The sequence below is a fragment of the Passer montanus genome, unplaced genomic scaffold (assembly GCF_014805655.1).
Source record: "Passer montanus isolate IOZ18808 unplaced genomic scaffold, ASM1480565v1 scaffold36, whole genome shotgun sequence".
Classification (NCBI taxonomy): domain Eukaryota; kingdom Metazoa; phylum Chordata; class Aves; order Passeriformes; family Passeridae; genus Passer; species Passer montanus.
Window position 1 is genome coordinate 7,543,708 of NW_024368374.1, and position 25,093 is coordinate 7,568,800.

General features: G+C 36.0%; 1 long non-coding RNA gene across 1 annotated transcript in view; it reads right to left on the bottom strand.

Annotated features, from left to right (window-relative positions):
• Window positions 1-25,093, bottom strand: part of LOC120505857 — a 48,712-nt gene that overhangs the window by 16,418 nt on the left and 7,201 nt on the right. The window contains exon 2 of the long non-coding RNA XR_005628361.1: window positions 4,713-4,760. This is a non-coding gene — a long non-coding RNA (uncharacterized LOC120505857). The remainder of the gene's footprint in view (window positions 1-4,712; window positions 4,761-25,093) is intronic.

Consider the following 25,093-nt stretch of genomic DNA (forward strand, 5'->3'; position numbering starts at 1 on the left):
GATTTCTCATTGCCAGAAAAACAGATTTTAGAATTTTCCATTCTGTCATTATTAATGGGCATAAACTTTCCTTACAATTATTAGCATGTCTTATTACCCATTTGTTACTTTTTCAAAATATCAGTTGTATTTGACCAACTTCTTTTATTTCCCTGAAGGATAATTTTACATTGTAAAAAGCTTCTTTGTCCTCATATCGTGTCTCTTATTACTTTTTTCTTACTATTGAAAATTTTCCAGCATCATAAAATATTTATATTATCAGTGCTTTTAGTTGTCCTTGACAGAGTTTACTTCCCATTGTCCTGAGTACCATACAAGCACATCCATAAGTAATTTGCAGAGATGTTAGCTTTTCCAACCTTCTGTGCATAATTTTACTAGGAATTGTGGTAATGTCAAGTTTGAGGTACACTAAACTATAAGCTGTATTCAAGTGGTATAAATATGTTTATCTTAAAAAAATATCTTAAAGAAATAATTTGTCTGATCTAAAATGTAATGTATGAAATTTAAACAAAATACTAGAAACAAATACTGACAATAGTTTTTGTAAAAGGATAAAGTAAATTGACAGGTGCTCTGTTTAACCTTTTTATTTTCTATTTTTCTTACTCATGTATTTTGATACAAATGTGGAAATAAGGGGAGCTGTGCTTGTTTTTATGTTATCTTGCTAAATACCTATTGCTAGCTTACATGATTCTGCTGTTGTCTTTGGTCAGGCTTGAGCTACAAGCTGAATATGAGATTGAGGGGCATCTTTGCCTTGTATCAGAAAGCAGCTTGTAAGGAAGGAGAGACTTCTGCTATACTGTGGGAAAAGATGGTTTACTGAGTTTACCTGTGTGCAACAGGACAGAGGGTTTATGAGTCCAGGCAAGGCATATGGGTATAGAAGCAGTGATGGGGTGTATTGTTAGGTCTGAGGATAAATGCATAAAATGAAGAATTTGGAATCAGTATCAGAGAAGGGGTTTCAATAAGAGTTGGAAAGATCACAGTTGGATAAATACACTGGGGTCAGTTGAAAGTCACTTTACTAGAGAACATGGCTACCAGCTCTTTGTCTGACTCCAGCTCATGCCACACTTATCCTGGCTACACTCTTACCTGTCTTCTGGAACCTCAGCTTCTTCTCCAGTTTCTACACATGACCCTTTTAAGGTGAAAAACCTACTTTCCTCCTTACTCCAGGAACAATTGCACACAGAGGTACAAAATGGTCCTATAAATCTTTTACATCTAAAACTTGTCTTCTGTCCCACTGTAATTTTTTCAGCCTCCTGTCTGTGGAGTTCTGCACTGCAGATGCAGATGGACAAAGGAATCACAGAATAGAATTATTTAGATTGGAAAAGGCCTTTAAGATTGCCAAGTTAACTATAAAGCTAATAGTAAAAGTCCACCACGAAACTGTGTCCCTAAATGCTGTATCCACATGTCTTTTAAATGCCCTGGACAGCCTCTTCTAGTGCTTAACAACCCTCTCAGTGAAGAAATGTTTCCTAATATCCAATCTAAACCTTGTCTGGAACAACCTGAGGTCATTTCCTCTTATTCTGTCATTGGTTACTACCTGGGAGAAGAGACCAGCCCCCACCTGGCTCCACCCTCCTTTCAGGCAGTTGTAGAGAGTGATAATGTCTTCCCTGAGCCACCTTTTCTCCAGACTGAACAACCTCATCTCCCTCAGCTGCTTCTCATAGGACTGGAGATCCAGACCCTTCCCCAGCTCCTTGCCCTTCGCTGATGCTCCAGCACGTCCATGTCCTTGCTGTAGTGAGGAGCCCCAGACTGAGCACAGTACTGGCAGCATGGCCTCACCAGTGAATGCAAAATGATTCAAAGGAGATGCTGTGGAAAGCTGGCTGCACAATGGTAATGCTTCTTGTGGAAGCCCAGGGCACCAGGAATATTTCTCTGTCTGCTCTGAGGTGCCCTGACCCCCAGGGGATCACTGACTTTGACCCTCATTCATGGAGAAAGTTTCCTAGACTTCAAGATAGACTAGAATCCACTGAAGTGTGAAATAGGTTATAGAGAGTAGTGTAGGTGTATCACTTGGTGAGAAATTTAGGTTTTGGGATTTTTAGTGTGTTGTGGATGGAAGCAAGATGGAGGGCACAGGGTGTTGTCCTGGGTTTCTTCTTCATGGATTTGGGTGGCATTTTGTAATTGGGCAGAAAAGTCCGGATTGCGGGCTCTTTGGGATCAGTTATTGGTTAAAAGGGAAAATAATCCAGGTGTCAGTTCTTAATGGGATAGTTTAGTCTTAAAGGACCTTGTAGCAAGAGATTGTTAGCCATTTTGTGCCTTCTAATGAAAAGCCACCAAACTCACAGTAGTGAGACTGTTTTAGTGATAAGAAATAATAAACACTTGAGTCCGAATATGAACTGCTGTCTCAAGTGCCTTCAGTCCAGACCCAGAGAAACCAGCAACTGGTACACCCACAGCTTCTCCTTTACAATGTACAGTTGGCATCTTCTCCAAGTGGGACATGTCCCATCATTTGAAATCTGCTGATTCCTTTTTCCCCTTCTTATATAACTCGTAAGAACATGATGGAGTTTTTCCACATGATGAGTTATGACTTTTAGATAGTGTTTGTCTTAATAAACAGTGGGGGAAAAGTCTTGAATTTCTAAAGCCTGGTCTCTTTGATTTGCATTTTTCTGTGATCCATGATCTTCCTAACAATAAATTAATCCAGTGGATTATTACACCTACTGGTGTTAAAATGAAGCTTATGGACAGTGGGATTGCTTTTCATAATTATTATTTTGCAAATCCATAAAAAGCTGTTCATGAAGACTAAAGAGTCTGCAGAAAGACTGAAAGCAATGTAATAGGACATCCCCTTAAATGAAAAGGTTTTTTTAAAATGCAGTGGGGTTTTTTTTGGCACTGGTCTTTTCATAAGTCTTCAGCTTTTATTTAACAGTTTTCCTTCTCAATATTGATTATGATTGCATACTTATGTCTATGACTAAAGTTAGCTAACAAGATACATGATTTCTGCTCAAGTTTGGAACTCAGTAATCAATAATCCTGTCAGCACATGACTATACAAATAGATTATGTACCAAGGTCACCAAAACAATAGTAAAAAAAAGCACTTTTGGGGTGGGAGATGCTGGTTGGTTTGGTTTTTTTTCTAAGAGGGTACATTATTTTAAAAGGAAACTATTTTTGTGTTTCTCGCTTGATTAGATTTCTATACTGGATATAGATATTATTCTTTTAGTTAGTCAACATTGGTCCCTAAAAATTTGCTTTACTTTTACTGTTTGTCGTATGTCATTTTATCTTTAAAGACTTCTGGAGTTCATGATTCCTGAGAAGTAACACCTTGAAGTTCTGGCACTGTCTTCTACAAAGTAACTTACCCTGAGCTGGCTTCCTGTTACTGTGTCAATGAAACATCAAATGTTGATACTATGTGTGAAACAACATTTGATATTATGGCTGTTAAGCTACTTGAAAAAAATACTATACAGATGGATTTTGTGTTTACAAGACCTGGCATTTAAAAGTCTGTGTCATGGATGCAGGTAATAAAAGTTGTTTATTAATTGTTACAGGATAGAAAATACTTATATTTGTGTACAAGATGGCAGTCTTAGCTGTTGCTATTTTTATCTCCTAAATATCTAATAGTAAGGTGGTTATAAATATTTAAAAATATTAATGATTTCATTTATTGAAGCATTGTGTGCATCATTTAGAATGGCACTAAAAGAGAGGAGTGGACATGCCCTTCTCATATCAGCTAAACATGAAAAGAAGGTAGCAGAGATAATGATATCATTCAAATTTCTAGAAATCATTGTTTTGCTGTACGAGCATAGCTCTTTACAGAATGATAATCTCATCCTAAGGTTACAGTTGTCTAAACAGATTCACTGCTGAACTTTATTGTAGTGTTTTTATGTCTTTGCTGGAAGTAAGAGAACACAAACACTTGAATTTAAGTTATTGATCTTCATCCATGCTACAACTTTCAGAACTTGGTATTTAACTCCAGGGTTGGATCCATAGCTCTTTTAAATTCTGGAATTCCAGAAACTGTGCAGGTGAGTAGGAAAAAGCAAAGGAAGAAACTGAAATGGGGAGAAGGAAATTATTCTCCTTTACAGAAGGAAAGAATAAAAAAAACTTAATGAGCATAGAAGAAATAGTATGAAAGGGAGGAGTCAGGTGAGTATTTCCAGCAATATTTTTTATACAGTGCTCAGATATGTTATGCTTCATGCTTACAAGGAAAACAGAGTGAGACTTCAGCTTTCTAACTGCTGTTCTGAGCTGTACTTTACTCCCTGTGCATTTTTATTTTAGCACAGTCACTTCTAAGGAGGGCTTTAAATTGACTTTCAGGGCCAACCTGAATCACAAAATTCATTATCCTGCTGAAATGATTACTACCCCAATCTTTGTCTTCCCAAATTAGTCTTAAGAACCCACTAGTAGATATGAAAATATCAAAACCATTTTTAAAATATACATTTCTGTTACTTCTAGTCACAAGCATTTGGGAAAAGGCACAAGCAGGCACGCAGTAATAGTAAAGAGTGTCAGAATTCTGTGTAAAACCTACTTGTAATAGTACTGAAATTGAAAATAAAACCTGCTAATTAGCTGTTACTCATCAGGATTAGGCAAAGTCAATCAATTCATAACAAAATGCTGTAGAACAATGGATTACTTACATTGACACTCATTACAGGTTAGACATCAGTGTAGATTTCATCCATAAGCTGTAATAAAATAAAACAAATTAGGAAATTGCAAAAAAAAGTTTCATTCAGTAATTTATTCATAGATGTGCTTAGTTTCTGCATGATTCCCATAAGTATATATAGTATTATAGCAAGAGGATATGTTTAGGGAAATCCTATACTTTTTAAACAAAGCAATTAACAAATACTCATATGGTGACTATAACTGGTCTTCGTGAATTACCATGCAAAAACCCATTTAGCTACAGAGATAAGGATCTCCCATTTCATACATTCACTCAGTGGTACACATAAAACATTTTAACTGTTCACCTGAGCAATACCTCAGTGTAACTGAGCCCTGAGCTGATGTATGGCAGAATAACATCCCCTCTAAAAGGGCACAGAGAGTGAAAATGGGTGGGGCAGGGAGAGGTCTTACGGTGCCAGTTCACAATTAATTTTGGAATAGTAACATCTACTTTTTGGAATGTAGTGTATTAATTTCTGCTGATAGAGATAGATCAGCATAAGAACTATGCTATAAATTGCTGTGTGATAAGGTTCCCATTCCTATGCCATGTCTGTGTCACTGGGCAGCAGTTTTTAAGGGCACCCAGTAAAGATATGAATACAGAAAAGCATAAGTGTACTTTTCATTCTAAAAAGAAAATTAAATTAAATTCAGATAAAAATTTTTAGAAGTTCTGAATAAGAGACTTTTTGGTCTATTTCATGGTTAAGCCCTTGCTGTTATGTTGTTTTGCATTGATGTTACATTATTTAATGCTGGGTGATTAGGATTAGGTTTAGGTCGTGTAAATTGTTTAGTGCAAAATCCTATTTCAAGTATATATAGGTTTTAAAGATGTCTTTTTAATTACATTGTAACTGGCAGCTCTGTGTTGTCCTCATGTAATAGGCAATATCAAGATGACTATATTCTGAGATAGTTATTAGTGGAAGACCACTCCAGTCCCAGGACTATGTCTCTCAGACTTGCCATACTGACAAGGAAGTGCCAACGGTGAGGTGTCCCTTTGGTGTCTTCCAGCCCCCAGATCACTGCCCAGGAGGAAAGCTCACTTTTCCCCCCTTCTCTGATTATTTATGCTTTGGTACTACTGTTCTGTAAGCACACAGTCTTGGCTTTGCATCTGGGCTAGCAAGCTGGTGAAGGTGGTATGAAGAGGTTGTTTCCACAGACCAGTTCCACACTGAAGTTTCCTACACAGACTGGGCTGTATACCAACTTTAAAACCAGCCCTTCACCCATGGCTTTTTTATTTAATTATAGTTAGTTTAAAATAACCATTATAAGACATCTCCATGACCATGACATTGGATTTCAGCATTTTTTCACAGCAGCATTTACTGTATTTAGTAACAAATTACTGAAATATCAGCTGTACTATTTTAAGTATCAGTTAAATGTGATATTTAATTAATTGTGTCTTAAATTTTGGAATAGAGGTCCCAGTGATATTAAGCTTAAATTTTTATTTACAGCACATAAACTTAAAGCCTGGTAGTATATAATTAGTTCTATCAGAAAAGCAAACTTCCTTTTATTTGGTTCAGACTTCATTTTTGTGCTCAGTGTAGTTCACATAAGTACTGTTTGGTAGGAAAAAATATTTTGCAGCACAAACCTATTACATGTTCTGTGCAGATGAAAATCATTAGTAAATTTTCTTTGTTCAGATTAGAGGAAGTTGAAAATATGCTGAATCACATATTATTTTAATCCAGATGTCATTATCTATAAATATTCTTCTTGAAGATAAAGTGCTAGCTTCATAAATACCTAGTGAACTTCACAAAATTAATTACATTTGAAATATGTGATTCAGAGTCTAAGATTCAGATCTTAGGATGGGATGAATCGCCCTCTGGAGGTGCCCATTTTAGTTTGCTGACTTCTCAAGAATCCTACTTTGAACTGACTAGTTCAAATTAAAAGTTAAGTGACTGGCCTGTCACATTCATTGAGAAATAACTGAGCATGTCATTCCACGGTAGATCTTGTCGTTAGACCAATCTGAGAATGGCTGCCTTATTCCTCACCTTTTCTGTCAGTGTTCTTGTACTGTTTCTAATATGAATAAACATGATTGTTGCTGTTGCCATTTCCTGTGTATTGTTTTTTCCTGTCCTTCTCAATCTTATCTTTCCCTGTTCTTTTTTTCTTGTTTTGTTTTTTTTTCTGACTCTTTACAGCTGCCATCCTTTCTGAAGCTTTTCACTTGCTACCTCTCTGACAATCCTACTTTTCCATGTTGAAAGTGTTGTCCTAACTTGTGATGTGGAGGATTGCTGGCCCTTCCTTTGATGCTGATACCAGTATTTTCTTGACTGATAGTATTGTAATGAAGACATAGAAAAAGAAGACTATGGCACTCAGAATTTTTTTTATGGTTTGAGTAGTCAAAAAGTATTGTTGTTCTGCCTTCTTATAAAATGTGTTGGTTTCCCAATGTAATTGTAACTTAAAGATGTTTGTAGAAATGTAAAATTAAATGTGAAGAGTATAAAATCCATATTAAAGACACAAAAATCTAATAAAATACAGCATTAGTCTTTATTTTAACAACTGAGTCCTACATGGCTCACTTGCAAAATGTGGGGTAGACATAAAATTGCGTACTGCTAAAGTCTGACTTACTAAAAGGTGAAATTTCTCTTTCTGTTCAGTAATTATTAAAAGGTCAACTTATTTTCTTTCTCCTTCTGGTAATATTTTCTTGTTCTACCTGTTAAAGATCTCTCCTTCTCTTGAGTTCTGTCTTCTCTCTTTTTTTTTTTTCTTTGTTAACCTAAGTTTGTGGTTCCTTTCTACCTGGTCTCTCCTAACTCTTTTGGTCCAATACTGATCCCTTTTTTCTCATATGTTTGCATTCATTTGCCTACAATATTACCTTGAGCATGATCATATATACACAAGAATATATTTACTTCTAAATTCTGGATGGATCTGCTATTTTAGGACTTCCAGTAAAGCAGAGAAGAAACTTAACAATTCATAACAGCGTTTTAGGGGTTTTTATGATACATATGCCTTCAGAGGATCAAAGTACCTTTCTTCCTACATCAATGGAATAGTAACTATAGACAGAGATAAACATTCCTGTAAAAATAAAGACTTATGGTACTTGTTCAGTATAGGAATGCTAACTTAAAAAGAGCATGAATGAAACCATGCTGTGTTCATAAATGGTATGGCAAACATTTTCAGTTTTGTTTGCATATAAATAAAAATGCTATTGGAAAGAGTGCTTTGTACTGATAGCAATATAAAGAGATAGAATTTTTTGAAAAAGACAACCAAAAGGTATACAAGGGATAAAATCAGGAGAATTTTTGAAAACCATGCTCTACTGCAGCAGAAATACTGACTAATAGGTAATGTTTTTTATGGGATAGATACCTACATATTTTATTAGGTATACAAAATGTTCTTTAGATAATCTAAATTATTTGGATTGCAGTAAAATGAGTGCCATGATAAAGCATAAACAGTGATGTTCAGAACTTTTGCTTTATATGTGTAAAATATTATTCTGTAGCCTCTTCTGATACCTACAATAATAGGTAAAAATAATGGCGCTAATAATAGCAATATACTAGAAAATTATTGGAGGTGTGAGTGAGAGTCATTTATGGTGCCCAGAAGTTTTTAACTACTGTAGTTCCCTGCAGGACATTGCATAATTTGGAGGCCATTAACAAAACACCTTTGCCAGATATGTATACTGAGCATGAGGAGGACATTACAGACAATGATTAGAAAGCAGAGGAAATTCGGAATCTCTAAAATACTTACACCAATGAGGAGGTAGTGTTGAACAGTAGAAGCAGTAAGTTTTTGCTAAAATTAAGTTGCATTGACTGCAACTAAGTTTATAAAGAAAAACTATATGAAAATTATCCATAGAAAGACAATGAATATTAAAACCCATATAAAACCTGATGGGGCTTTCTGCAGTATAACCTCAAATGATGCACATGCACAGCATACATTTAAATCACTACTGGTTGCTGAAGATTTGTCCTTTCTATTAACAGTATAAGGCAATACAGATCCTGAAACAATCTGTGACTTAATACTCATATTCATTTTACAGCAGAGTTGCTATGGACTGAAGCCTTGCTCATCATGAAAAATAATACAATTTTAACAATGGCATATTATTGTTAGAAGGAAGTACATCAAACTGACTTAGCACAGTTTTAGAAAACTAGTTTTGAGAGTACTGTATTGGTGTAGCTTAAGTCACAAAACTATTGCTTTTTTGCTAATACTACTAATCTAAAATTCAGACTTGCAGTTTGATTATAAGGTTATTTTTACACTCAATTTTGTGTATTTTTGATTTGCGATTTTTAAATGATAAAATCTCAGTTTAAAAAATCAGTCTTTATTTTAAATCTATTAGGAACAGTAATGAAAGAATAGCCAACACAGTAAAGATATTTCAGCAAATGAGTAAGTGTAACCATAGAGAAACATTTGCCAGAGGAGAATAAATTTGAGTGAATTGCTACATTAAGATGTGAAAACATAATCTATAAATTCCTGCAGGAAATAATAATGAAAAAATAGGTCTTTCTGTTCATAAATACAGGTTAGGTACAGGTGGTCTTGAGAGATGCAATACCATTACAAATTCCAAGAATTGTTCTTTGATTGCATTAGAAACGGGCCTGGATAAGACATAAATAGAGTATAACTATCTGCAGCTATATAAGGAATATAAGGTGAGGGAAGTGTAATTTATAAAACAATCACCCTGCTTGCAGATTCTGCAGATCACATGGCTGGCAGACACAGAAATAATTTCACAAATGAAAATGGAAGAAGCAAAATCCATGAAATTGTATTGAAGGTTTGATTTGTTTGACTTTCTCTAGGCCTATGAGGGTCTCCATAATTATCATATATATTTTTATATATATATATATATATATACACACACACACAAATGTATTGTATTCATGTTATATGTGCATATATTGCTATATATAGGGAGATGTATGAAAATCTGTAAAAGAGGAATTTCAGTTATGTGCAAGAGGTGCTTCAAAGTAGGTTACAGGATTGTTGTATGGTACATAAAACAACGGGAAGAGGTAAAGAGGGTTAATTCAGTACTGGATCTGATAGTGATCAGGAAAAAAGCAGATACTAACATTAGATACTAACTAGATCTAACATGAAGACCTTATGACTGTACAATACTTCTGGTTTAATAAAAAGACCAGAAAAAGTGTAAACATACTGTGAAAATCACTGGCAGAAAGACTGACAGAATGATTTAGAAGAGCAAAAAGCTGGTTCAGAGTAACATTGCAATAAAATAAGAGAGATTCCACTGTAAAAAAAATGTTTAGTGAAGTATAAAGTTGGAGAAAAGGAAACGGAACTGGAAAGGAGAACTTTAAACTTGCCATAATGCAAAGAAAGAACAGAAAGAGCGCTCAGACCATGTGATGCTATCTAAGGAAGCCTAATTATCCACTTAATTAGTATAATTTTGCTAATATATTCTGAAAGTATGTGAAAATCTTAAAACAATACAAGAAAGCAGATTTTTTTCAAGTTTCTTGAGCAGTTAATTTTTTTTTCCCCATAGAATAATACTGAATAAAAGGAAATCTTAAGACCACTGTCTGTGAATTGGATAATTTATTTGAAAAGACAGTTGAAGAAACAGTGAACAATAATGGTAATTGAGAATACAGAAAAGTGTCTGAAAATATGAAGAGTTCCAGATTCTGTACCTTTGTTCTGCTCACTGGAGGTAGCACAGGGTAGCCAAGATCCATTCCTACTCACAGGCTGAGAATTTGCCAGCTCTGGGGAAGTCACAGTCAGCCTAACGCTGGTCTGTCCTTCACCCATGCCAACAGCTCAGTCCTCTGTGCAGGTTTGGGACTGGCATCATATGAAGCTATCTCTCTACAAGTTTTTGGCTGCATTTAATTTCTTAGGTCACATAGAAAAGAAAATGCACCACAGCCCAGTCAAGAGCCAGTAACAAACTGGCTAACCCACCTGCTCTCCTGAGCCAGGGTAGCCTCATTTGTACTGCCTGTTACAAGAATCCTTAAGCCATGCTGTTCCTCAAATCCTGCAGTATTTTACCTGAGTGCTTGTGGGCCTCGGCCAAAAGCACACCAAAGAGCAGGCTAACAGTTAAAGGGTGTGGATTATCACATGGTAGAGCTCAAGTATGTGCCTGAGCCCTCTTCAGCTCAGTAACACAGATGTAACCTTAGGAACTACATCCAGTTGGCAGTAACTACAACTGTACTAGCCTGCTCTAAACCAAAAACGTAATGGCATGAAAAGCAGTAGCCTTACAGACTACTATTTCTTGAGCAGAAATGTCGATTAATGTATTACATTTGGATATAATATGTGACAATTAAAAGGGAAGGAACCCTACAAAATCTGAAAAATTGTCACCTTAAGAAAGTCAGATGACAATAGAAGGAAAAACAGTACTTCTCTGATGTGAAAGTATTTTAACAAGGAAACTTGAAAGCCAGTTAGATGACTGAATATTCTTTTCAAGATAAGCAAGGTTACAATAGAGAGCATAGGACCATTTGGGTAAATAGATGTCATTCACTATTAAAATGCGTTTTGGGTCCCATCTACCTGGTAGGATAAAAGCCCGAAATGTGCTTGTGGTATTTTATTCTGAGACTTTTGAGAAGGAGCTGATGCTGAAGTGGGCATGCTTCAATATAAAATAATCACCTCATCATGCAGAAGATGGGATAAGGACGCTGCTGAATACAGTTTTTAAAAAAAAACAACATATGCAGTAATGTCTTGGAATGAGCACAATCTCTGTATTACTTGGACAGGTGTTCAGCATGTGATATAATTACCATTAGGTTCCAGGTCACCTTTTGACCTGTGAGGTCACCAGTTATTTCCATAGTAATTTCTAATTTTACAGGTTGTAGAAAACTATGTGCAGGAAAAACTGCACAAAAAGGGAAAATGAAATTACTTTCATAGACTGCTTTGTGACCTGGGATTAACTGCTTAGGTCTGAAGATGGAAAATAAAAAAGGAAAGAGAATGTGGCACATCAGATAATGCTGGACCATGATCAATTAGCATTCAATTGAATATTGTCTTTTAAGTCACTTAGAGGTAAAGAGAAGAAATAAACTGCTCAAATAAAAACAATTACTTATTCTGAAAGCAGTCACTCTCGTGAGTGCTGAGGACATAAAGTACATAAATTAAAGAAATTGAGCAAAATTGTAGGGTGCTATAGATCAAAGGAAAATAGCCAAGAGTTTGAGAAGTAAGATTAGGAGCAGGGATCTGGAAACAGTTCTTAATATGAAATTATTCTTAATGGAACACTGGTAAGAAAATACATCATCATAACAACGATTCAGCATAAATTTGCCTGTATATTTAATGTTTGGAGAAGCTGTTCTACAGAAATGCAGGCAACTTTTCTGGAGGAACAAACCAGCTATTCTGGCTTTACCATATTGCCATGGACCGGATGTGCAACACAGTAGGGAACTGCATTATGAAAAGTTCCTTTTGCAGTATGAATGTAAAATTGGCTTGCTTTACATCAGTAGGATTATGTTTTTTGCCAATACTAGAAACTACTTTAAAAGAAGGAAGAGAATATTAATGAATAATACAAGAAACTGGAATTAGATGCACATAGAGAATAACATAAAGCAAATCTGTCACACATATTACATACCTAGCTGAAGGAAATTTTCGTTCTTATAATGACCTTGTGTTTTGGAAAGGCAGGTGAATTATATAAAATTACAATACTCTGATGCCCTTAAGTATAGTTTTAGAAAATTACATGAAACAGCCAAAAAAAAATGTTTGAAGTTATCCACTTCTCTCTGGAGTACATTATATATGCTAAACCTAATGTATGAACTGCCAGAACTGGTAGTTCCTGTTTTGAGGTAAAGAGTTGCTTCAAGACTTCTGCATAAAGAGATTCTGAAAAATCTTACAGCAGATAGGACAAGTCTGCTAGATAAGTCTTCATAGACTGCTTCTCTGTTCATTGTGATTGCATTCCCATTGTGCCCATCACTCCTACTTAAATAATCACTTGTTGAAGGATTGCCTGCCTATGCTTCCTGAGGAAGTGGGGGGACAAAGTTTTTAGGAGCTGCTGGAAGCTGAATTGAAGTATGGGAAGGAGGAGATAACTGCATTCAGAAGTTTGGCTGAAGGGCAGAGGCTTTTCTGGAGATTGAGATTGGGCGGCTGTGAGCAGCAGTGTAGTGCTGCGAGGACTCCTGCAGCCTCTTTACTCATTTAGCCTGGTGAGTGCACACTTAGGGATATTTTGCCTATTGATAGATTAACTAGATTACAAAGAACAACTCCTGCATTTCAGAAATTCATAATGAAAATACTCTATGAATAAACTATATGAATAATAAAAAGCCAAACCAAACTGTAGAAACCACTTCTGAGAAGAACTTTCGTATGTGATTATGGTATAGTTGCATAGTCTGCACAAGTGAAGTAGAGCAAAGAAATGGAAAATCTGGGCTAAATGTCATAAACTGCTCTGCAGTTTATCACTTCTCCCCCTCCCCTCACCTCCACCCCCAAACCCCGCCACCTTTTTTCCAAGGAAATTGAAGATTCTTGGAATAAATCATCTGTGGTTAGAAAAAAAGTAAAGGGACTGGGTTCTCTAATGGCAGGCATTTGGGAGTAAAGGTGAATACAGATAGTTGCTGCAGAATTGATCTGTTATTATCTCAAATCCTCTGTTTTACTTTTCTTGGTCCACAATATTTCTTCTTCATTCACGCAAAACTCATTGAAAATAATGCAAAATACGACATGTTTTTACCACAAACTAGTAGTTGTGCAATCACCAAAAAGAGATTCCTAGTGTACTTCAACTACCAACATCCTTCTAGCTGTTTCAGCAGACATTACCTATTTTGTGACAACGTAGGCTGAGAGTCAAATCTCCCTTCTATTATGTTTGAGTCTCAAAGAAAACCTGGATTTATGCCTGTCTGTCCATCCACCCATCTCTCCACCCATTTATTTAAAATATTATTATTATTGTTGTTTCAGCTGTTAAATGTAAAACTAAGAAGATGATAGACAAAATTCCTGGTGTATCCAGTTTTTTGAAGTAAAGGAAAAAATAAGAAAAAGTTACTTACTTTGTATGCAAAGAAAATTGTGATTATTGATTTCCAAAAAATGTTACTGAAGAGATATAGAGGTGTGCGTTGTTTCAAGGGTCTGTGGGGCCTACTGCTCTACAGTTCCATAAAATTTCAATTTTCAAGTAGTATGGATACTACCTAGTTTTACAGATGAAGCAAAATCAAAGAACATACATGCAAAATTGCCAGAATAAAAATCAGTGAATATAATTATTTGATGTCTGTGTTAAAATAAAGGCTACAAAAGGAAAATTAATTTAATTTTCGGGTGAAGGGGAATCCGTAGAACAAACGAGTGAAAATGTTTTTGGAAAGCAAGATTTATACAGCATTTCAGAAAAGTTTTATTTGTTTAGTCTAGAGAAGAGAAGACTGGGGAAAATAGTAGGATATCTGAAGACTATTGTGAAGAAGATGGTCACCAATGGTCTTTTGTACCCAGAACAATAAAAAAAAAATTAATTTACAGCCAAAAAGAACAGGCTACATATTCGGAAAGTCCTTTTAAGTACAAGGACAGGTAAAGACTGGAACGAAGTTATCTGGTGATGCTGCAGCATCTTCCTCATTGAGAATTTAGAACAGATTAGACAAAATGTTTCTGTCATAATAATGCTCTTATATCTATTTTCTTCCATAACTGTTGGCTCCACATAAATTTGGAATTTATTTGAAAAATAAATTTGGAATGTGGAGATAAAATTGTTAGTCTGAACACATGATCAATCTAGTAGGTGTATTCTTGAATTTTGCATGCCTTTGTATATTTTAATTTTCAATTATTTAATTTTAAAGTTTATTTATATATAATTTCTATTTACAGATCATCAGTAAGGATAAAGCATTTATCTTGCTATTATTCTGCTTGCACTGCTTGATTTTCGGGTCAGGAAGCTAATTTCAGCATTGCCAATGCCCTTTTTTCTTGAATTCTAATTCTCTCTAGGACACGCTCTTCAGGTATGTATAGCTCTGTAGGTATTACAGGGAAATATTCTGAATTCAAAACACATGTAGTTTCTTTTAAGTCACATATAGATAACTAGGGTTTGCTGCTTGACAGAATATCTGAAGAAGTCTGATTCCTAAACAAAACCAGAACTTTGATGGTGAATTTTACTTTCTGTGGTTAACAGGCTATTTTTACAGTGACAAAGTCTGTTAGTAATAAAAATGAAACCTAGCATCTATGCTGTGATAATGGACCCTAAAGTGAAATTAGTTAGTGATATTAGAAAGAATCACTTGCATTTCTGCCCCAAACCTCAACTTATTTTATTTTCCTGTACTAAAAAACAGTATTAAAGAAAATGTATGGTTCGTGTTATCAACATTCATAGCCTTGATTAAAATGGGAATCATCCATGTATATGCTTTTGTTAGAGCATAAAATATGTAACATAAGAACAAGAATATTGAAGGAATAAAGATCATTTGACTATTCAGAATACTGACAGAATTCAGTCTATTCAGAATACTAGCTATGATGTCTGTTGTCTCTTAGAAATTCATCTTGAAGGATGATGAGAAAAGTATTAATAATTATTACTCTGTTGTACTCTGTTAGATGCTTGAGGACTTATGTGTTTATATCAAACAGTAATTAAAGTCTTCAAATTAAAATGTTCATCTTCCAGTGGTTTTTCTTATATTGGGACTGCAACAGCAAAGGCTGTGAACATTTGCAAATGGGCATTTTATTCTACCTTCTTCCCTCAAATTGTGTTAGAAAAGTTTCAATTATTAGATGCAGCTGTATTGTATTAAAAATATGAGTATTGTACAGAGAATCAAATAGCTTTCACTCAGCTAACACCTCAGAGAGGAAAAAAGAAAAGTAGCACCCCTTCACTTTTGTGGCTCATTTTATCTTGTTATCTTTATGAGGAACCAAGGGGTTCCAGTATGACTTTTTTGTTTAATACTGCACCTGAACCATTTAGTTTTTACTGGCTTTAGTTTATGGTTTGTTGGTTGGGTTTTTTTTTTGTTGTTTCTTTTTGAAGTAGGAGGCATCTTCTTTTGCTATTTGAGAATTAACTTAGAAAGAGACCACCAAAGTCTTAAAACCTTTATGATACAAACCCATTTGAAGAAAGATTGTTGTCAGCTTGAATAGAATTATTCAAAAATATGACTCACGTAACACTGCATCTTTATATTAATGCAGTTTATGTAGAAGGAAAACAGTGTAGGTCAGAGAAGTTTGTAGAGGAACATGTCTAGCAAATAACTCTAGAATGCTTAAGTTACAGTTTTTTACAAGGATAGGAAAATATAATTCCTGGATAGAAGTGAATACTGCTTTTGAGAGGCCTCTGAAAGTTGTGTGACTTGACTACTCATGTAAGTCAGAAATGTAGTTTCTGATCTGAGGTGTTTCCTGAAGAGAGAATAATGGTTTTAAATTGCAAGATGCCTTAATCAGTTAAACAAATTGAGAAAAAATACTAAAGCTTCTTCTACTGACAATTGAAACCTACAGTTGTCTGGTTTTACTTGTAAGAACTTGCTTCTCAACATGTGTATTAATTTAAGAATTTTTGTAATGGAACATTTGCTTTTAGAGTTTGAAGTTGCAAATGCAAACTATATTTTTGAGCTTTCCCATGTATTATTTTATTGAACAGTTAAAAAAATGCTGACTAAAGAAAGTATTTATGTAACCAGAGGGGACTAATTAGGATGAGAAATTTCGTTTTCCTGCATGAGTTGCAGTGCAACTACAACAGAAATCAATTCCCAGCAAGATGACTGTATCTATTTTGAGTAGTATGGTACTCAAAAACATACAGTTAATAACATATAGATGGATATAACCCCCATTTTGAAAGGAGTTAATGAAATTATAATTTAATAATTTTGAAAATATTACTTACAGATTAAATATGGACATCCAAAACCAGAATAATTAAAGGGTGGTTAGAAAGAAAAAATATATGCAGTTTGATTAAGTGAGGTAAACAGCCACATGCAAGGAAACTGGAATGATATAATATTTATTTAAGTTGGCAGAAGAATATATGATTGGAGTAGAATTGGTAGAACATGGTGTGCAGTTATTCTGAGTTATTCTATTTTAGAAGATTTAATTATGTAATGTAATCCCCTTATTTAACATAACTGCAGTTTGACTGAATGAAGTAGTACAAACTGCACATCAGGAATATATAGGTTGGAAACTGTTAATATTTAGGAATGTTAAGGTTTTTTGGCCAGTTTTGAGAAATAAATAAGAAGATGTCAGAATTAAGAAAAATATTTTATTTGAAGAGCTAAAAATTACATTTCTATGCAGCTTTTTCTATGCAGACCAGTAGTGTGAGGTAGAGCAATGGCATAAAGAGATAATGACTTTATTAATTCCGTTTGTGTGTGTGTTAATTTATATAACCCAGTTTTCCATCTAAGTTGGCCAAAATACAGACATGTACTTTAATTGCCCTGTTTTTATAAAGAACACGAATAACTTTTCTGGGATGCTCTTAAATGCCTCTTTGAATGGTTAGAAGTGTTTCATTGCTGGCATGCATGTGCCCAAGGATGAGTTCAGGGACAAATTATTTGAACAAAAAGGTCCATTAAATGGTATCAGCAGATACTTGAAGCACCCTCATGTCCACTGACCTCAGAGCATTAAATAGCCATGTGAATACAAACATGGATGATTTAATTATTTCCATCATACCACAGAGATGGAAATCATGCAGTGCATGTACTGTGTGATTTACTTAACTTTAGTTGTAATAGTATAATTAATTTCATACAATAAATTAAGTCCCCTGATGACCATTAGCAAAATACATTTTGAATTAACATACTAGATATACCTCTTTGTATACGAATAATGGAGTCATAGGTTACTGGTGTTTAACATTTTCTCTAGCATGATTCTTCTGGGAGCAACATATCCCATAGTAACATTTCCTCTTTTTCAGATGAAACAGAGAGCAGGGAAGGGACGGAGGGAGGGGAGAAGACTTCCTTTAAACAGAGATCAGTTTATTTCTAAATTCTACAAGTAAAACTATAGTTATGATTAAAGACATTGTCTTGTTCAGTGTCCTAAAAGCTGGGATTCTGATCTTCTGGGACACACCCATTAGCAGGATCCACTTGTAGTGGCAGGGAAGTTTGATGGAGGCAAGAGGAACATGAATCTCAGTACAAGCTGCTGCCCATGCATGTAGAAGGGATAAAATACTCCTCAGGTCCTGAAAAGACTAATTTTATTACTTGCACACTCTCTACAGGGACCTTGATAGTAGCTGGCTTTGTGTTAAGTGCCTTATATATTTATAGCTCCAATAGTAGTGATTGTCTTTGTATTCCAGCACAGTGTCATACATAGTGCTGAGTGACTTGTTGGCCTCATGGTTTTCTTCTCTCATTCTCTAACAAGCTGTCCAGCTCATTAGAGACAATAAACACCAGAAACAGGGTGCCTTCTATGACTGATTGCAGAAGCAAATGTACCATTCCAAATCAGTGACAGAACCTTCTGTCTCTGCAGGAAGGGTGAGGGGGGCTAGCAGTTCAGTGTCAACTATCAGTGCCTCAGCAATTTCACCTGCTATTTCAAATTCAGATTGGAGTAGTATCCATAATCTCCTAACCAATCATTAATTCTCAAGGATTTTGAGCTGCCAGCCTGCAAGATGTCTATTTTTACATAGGGATCCATGCAGCGATGAGAAGACATTAAATTCCTCATAGGAATTCTGGATTACATTACAGAGCGCTACCCTTGAGTCTTTGGTGTGAACCAAACAGGAATTTTCTGCTGACTTGGTGTTTACCCTGCCTCCTTCCAGAAAAAGTAGCCATCAGCATAGCCTGCTTCAGGAGATAAAGCATTGAGGTGTACTACCACAACAGATCTTTGATTCAATTCACACAGGTCTAAAACTATATCAACAATTCTCAGATTTGCAGAAACAACATCAATTTAAAACATTTTGTTATGGTATTACTGTTAGACATCATATTATCAAGAGCTTTTTACTTCCCAGAGGAGAGGTTGTAGACAGCAACAGGTCAATTAAACCAGCCTCTAGGTCATCTTTCAAGATCAGTCATCTTTCAAAAACCTCTCAGCATTTATAGTCCCTCCCAAAACATTTTGGACTTGAGCTACCTTCTGAAAGCCTTGCAATGACCTGGTACTTGCTGCATCAGGTGTCTGGGGTACACAAATTAGTCCTCTCCTCATTAAACTTTGAATGAATTATACTCATTACAGTGTCACCTTCTTACCTTGAAGTACCAAGGGTCTGGGGGACAAACAGATCTATTCAGAGACAGGGATTTGCTCACATTCAAAATCTTTGATGTTCAGGAGATGCCTGCTCTCCATATAAACATTTCAGTCAGTACTCTCTGCCTTGAAGGATAAATAAATTTGGGGTTGTTTTTCAGGGACTTCCCAAACAAGTGCCAATAGTCAACATGGTAATTAATTATATATTTTTGTCAACAAGCCAGTAAGGGGCAAGACCATCCTCAGGAGCTTTTATGTGACATACAGCTCTAAATTAAGCCTAAGAATGAGGAAACATTTGGGATTAGAGCTGAAAACGTTAGAGCCTTGAGCCTTTCTAACCTTCAGCATATCTAACCATCATAGCAGGGAGTCAATGGCACTGACCTGTCTTCCAGAGTCACATTTTTCAAGTGGGGACTTCAAAATGTGTGCTTGTTCATAACAGATACAAATAGGTGTCCTGTTCTAACTAGAGGGATGCTGAGAGCTCCTGACAGAATGCTGTGTTTACCTGTTTATAACATGGGTTTGGGTGCCTTTTTAAAAATCTTTCCTTGTGTCTTGTGAAACTTTCAGTACATTCTCTTTACCTGCATAGCCAGACATCCCCTTTGGAAATAATAATCAGACCCTGCAGCCAAACCCGGTATGATTGCAGCTGATAGACAGGGCGTTGCCTAAGTGAAATCTGCTGACAGAAACTGTTTTGCAACAGTGAAGATCATTTTGTGTCAAATAGAGTCACTTTAACTAGAGTTACTCACAAACCTGAATGAAAAGACTTTCTGTTTGAGTATCCTGGCATGGTCAGTCTCCCTTAGCCTCTTCTACTTCAATAGTACAGGACTGTTAAATAATTTTGACACTAAGTAGTTTATATAATTTCTCTAAAAATGTATTTTTCTGCAATAGCTACTTGTATTCTTCTGTACAGTGATACAATATACCTTAACTTGTGGTAAGATTTAGGAAAAGTTTTTGTTTATATTTTTATCTCGCAACGGAGACCTGTCTTACCTATCTGTATAATTTTTTACTAATAGAAACTGTGCTTTTCTGTCTGCCTGATAAATATTTTTGTGTCTTGTAAAACACATGGCAGGGAAAATGGGAGAATACTGCATGAGTTAAGAATCTTCTACTGAAATAATAGGAAACTGGCTTCTGTGGTTTTCATTATGATGTTAACTGTGCCCACTTAAGGTCTACTCTAGAAACAATGTCCTCCTCCTTTGGAGGAGGCTTGAACTACTTTAGCTTCAGTTTTCTGCTTCCAAGTTTAGATACAGTTTACAGTGATTCCTTGAGCTTTAGTTATTAGTAAGTAATTTTCTTGGAATGGGGCTGATTTCTGTGCAGTGGCAAATTTTTGTCTCTTTTATTCCCACTCCCCACGATTCTTTTAGATTCTGCTTGCAGAAAGGCCAGCAGGGTTTTAAGAGCACAGTATGCATGACTGCATCTTTTCCTCTAATGCATCTTCCCTAACAGTGGAAAAGAATGGCTCTCTCAGAATGTGCTCATCTAGGCTTCCAGTTCCCCAGGATCTTGGAAGGACTTCTTTGCAATAGCAGCTTCAGCATCTGCCACAGATAGCAGGCAGACTGGTGGTTGATTGGCAGAGCTAAGAAGAAATAGATATCCAGCCCTGGGGCAATGAGTCTTCTTCAGACACTGTAACTACAGCACCCCTCTAACAAACAGCAAAGTTTGCATTTTCAAAACAGCAATAAATGTTTTAAAGTCACAAACAGAAAGGATGGACAAGGATCAACTTTTCACCTTCTCTATCAATAAAAAAATAAGGGTGCATCAGAGGACAGCAGTAGGTCTGTTCAAAGTAAATAATACAATAAATTATTTTACTTTATATGCTCATGGGTATTATACTCACAACATTGTTTTACTAAAGACAGTACAGGTTAACGAAGTGCACAACAATCTAAGGAGAGACTGCACAAGGCCCTGGAAGAGAGATCTAGTGAAAGTCACTGACTGGACAAACCACATCAGGTTCAGGAAATCTTCCAAACTAAAATAAAGTTCGATGCTGGAACGTATGGGCATTATCAAATGTGCTTGTCCTGGTCCTGCTGTTCACTAAAGGGAACATTTGGATAAGAATTGGCTTTTGTCAGCCTTTGGACATGGGTAAATGTGCCAAGTGTATGCCTGGCTTGAACCAGTCTGACCTCTCTAGTATTCTTAAAACAAAGTTTGTTTATGAATCATGACCTACCCCCAGTCTTTGCAAAAATGAAACAAAATACTTTCAGGACTTTCCCCTCTTTGAATTCAATCAGCTAAAGTCAACCTTAGTCATTCTTATTCCTTTTACTGCACTCTCAACTTCCCAATCTATCGTATTTCAAAGATTTCTTAACATATGTCAATGAAATGCCTCTACCTCTCCTCACCTAATCTTGCCCTTCCTTAAATCAAAGTTTATTCATCTCTCTCTCTCTCTAGAGAGTTGTTGCTAACATTGTAATTCTGAAGTGACCTCTCTTGTTCCTTATATTTTTTCTCACCTAATCTTTCCCTTCCTTAAATCAAAGTTTACTCATCTCTCTCTCTCTCTAGAGAGTTGTTGCTAACATTGTAATTCTGAAGTGACCTCTCTTGTTCCTTATATGGGAACAAGAGAGGAAATCTTTGAGCCTGGTAATGAAAAGAGCAAAAAAATTTAAAAAAATTTTAAAAAATAGAAAATCCATGGGACAGTGTTGTTTCCATCACAGTAATTTAGGAGGAGGAAGAATTTCATTCTCATCCATCTTAAGTGAATAGATCAAATCCATAGATCTGTGATATCAAATCTGTAAGGCCCATTCCAAAATGCAGCAAGCCAGGATCACAACTATAGGAAATTCTCAGAAATAACTTTCCCTTTCAGCTTGGGAAATTGTCCTGGCAGTAGGTTTATCCTTCTAAGTCACTTTGCAAGGACAAGGAAGTTTAATGACAAGTCTCTGTTTTTAGCAGAGACTAAGGTGGTGAATTCTGATGTTCAGTTCCCTGGTTAGTCTGAAGTCTCTTCAGTTTTTGGTAGCTAGGCAGAGGTACAGCTGTAGCTTGAGGAGGAAAAAAATGGGTGGAGGAACAGGGAAGGATCTAGAGCTCTTCATAGCATCCTTTCACCCTTTCCCTCCTGCTGCTGGTAAATCTGCACCTGAACAGCCAGTGCATTAAAGAAAAAGCCTAACCTGACTGGCTTCTTACTTCTAATGCCTCAGGTATTGAGGAGATGAAGGCAAACCTCTGTGCCAGGGCTCTGTCTCTTTAACTTTGTATGTGCAACAGCAGGCATAGGAGGGACCCATGCTGGTTTGAACATATTATAATCTAAATGGCTATAACAGAAAGGAGGGAAATCATGTTTTCTGTTACTTGTGTGGTCTCCTGGAACAATTAATATGTGTTTAATGAGTTCTCTATGTATGCTTTCTTTAAATTAAAAGTTTGGTTTTTTTTAAACAAGACCACTTAAAATTAATTATGAAATTAGTGCAGCCAGTATTAATGTTAAATTTACTATAGTATTTTAAAATAACACAATAAAAATACCATGCCAAACATTTTTTATGCCAAAGTTTTAGATAAAGTCAAACCGCTGAAGGGGTGGAAGTCACTGGCAGAGCATTTGGAATTAAACCTGCAGAATGTGGAACCAGCTTCTGATAGCTTTTCTTTTTCTCTTTTAATGTACTCATCTACTTTATATTAATGACTAGTATGTTCAAAATGGAAAAATCTACTGGGAGATGAAAAAGCAGGTAATTCATTTTTTCTCATTAGGTCCATGAATGAAATCTGAAAGAGGATGAGGTGTACTAGTTCTACAGTCTTGAAGGTCATGCTAGCAAGAAATAATCTCCTAAATTCCCCAACTAGCAGTGATTCATTCTTGTTGAATAAATCAGTTTTCAATACAGTATGTTCTGATAAATTTTTATTCTTATATGTTGTGTACAGTTATACCTATTTAATTTAACTGAGAAAATTTAAGGGCTCTTTTGCTACATTTAAATTTAATTCAATTTTCCATCTACATACACACTTTTATAAATTATAATTGGAAGACAAAGTCATGGTGAAGAGAAGCCATTAAATTTTCTATCATAAGATGTAAAAATTAAGAATAAGAAGTCCCTTATATAAATGATTAAATAAAACTTGTGCAGGCATGAAATCACAATCTAGACAGCAAGAAGAATAATACTTTATAAAGAGGATATATTTAATTGAATAAGGATCTTTAAAATGAAAGGAAGGAATAAAAGGAAATATAAAACTGGACCAAAATAGGCTGCATAAGACAAGGCTATTCTCTTTTCTGTTTTAAAAGGTAGCTAGAATTGGTAATTGAACTCAGAGACACCAACCAATTCACCCAGTCTGCTGATAACATGCACTTGTAGTTCTGGGTCCTAAACAAACACAATATGGGCCTTGCAAGTGCTTTAGAAAGGCCTGGTTAATAATCACTTGTCAGGAGTCGCCTCTGACCCGCGCGGGCCCTCCTTCCCCGGGAACAAAACCCCGGCATCTGCTGCCTGCTGGAGCCGCGGCCGGGCGGGAGCCGGGGAAACCCGCGCCTGCAGCCTGCGCTCCGGGCAAAGCGCAGAGCCGGGCTGCTGAGCTGCCGAGAGCTGCCTCGCTGCAAGGCAGAAGGAGATGACCCGGGGTTAGGTGACCCTGACTATCAAGTGTGTTGTCTTGACAAACAGTAATTGCTTGACAATTGCTCTAGGCTTGGGAAACATACGTTATCATGTTCGTGCTCTATCTGCTGATAGAGATTGTTTTCATTACACATATTGGGTATTTCTAACTCCACTGAACCTACTGATGTGTGAAAACAGAGATAAGTTCAAACTAGAGGTCTGAAACTTAAAAGTCTTATACTTGAAGGTCTCTTCTTTGTTTGAGTTACTCCTTTTGGCTAAAGGATGTCTGTCTTTAACTCAAGAATCAGTCTATGTCCAGTATGTCCAACATCTGCAGTGGCCTTTCGAATGGGTTTGGGTTTTTTTGGTTTTTTTTTTCTTTGTTTTTCCATTTTGTTTTGTGGTTTGTTTGCTTTTTTTTTTTTTTTGAATGTTGTCTTTGTTAGAGTGGGAAGAGTTTCAAGGAAAGACTATCTCAGTTTTGTGTTTGGTGAATGCTATTGTCATAATTGTTTCCCTGTATGGGTATCAGCGTTAAGGCTGTTGGACACATTAAAGAGCAATCTACACTCACGGCTCAGTATTTAAGGCATATGCAGAACTTCAGCATTAATTATATATTTTGTACTTGGTAAGAAGAAGGTTTTTTTTGGTCTGTACTGTAACGGAACTTCCTTTTGAACTACTGTCTACAGTTACTGTTTCCTCCCTTTTCAGCACGAGTTTCACTGGTTATATAAATGTGAACCTCTTCCAGTTGAAAACAATCTTATTTGAAATACAGTATTCCTTTTTCTGAAAACTTGCTGAGTCTCTCCCTGAAATAATCTTATCTTTTTATGTTTTTCCTTACTCCTTAACATGTCTGCTTAAATATTGAGAAGCTTCACAAGTACAAGAAAGGTTGTAGAGAAACACACAAGATTATAGGAAAATTTGGTGGGGTATAGATTGCTAAAATAAAAGGAAGGAAGGGTAGGAAGCATGCAATGTACAGCACTCATAGGAGCTCAAGTGGTTAGGGAGGTGTATTAAAGAAAGGCAGCAGGAGTCTGTCAGGGGTCAGTACATGGTCACTCATGACCTCAGGGGCATAGAGACGGAGAATCCTTGTGACATGATTTGCAAGAGAATGTGTGGGCTTTGATTCACTCATTTACACAGCATCAGAAAGTAAATAGGAGACTGCTTTCTTATTTGATGAAGACTTCAGTCATCCAGATCAG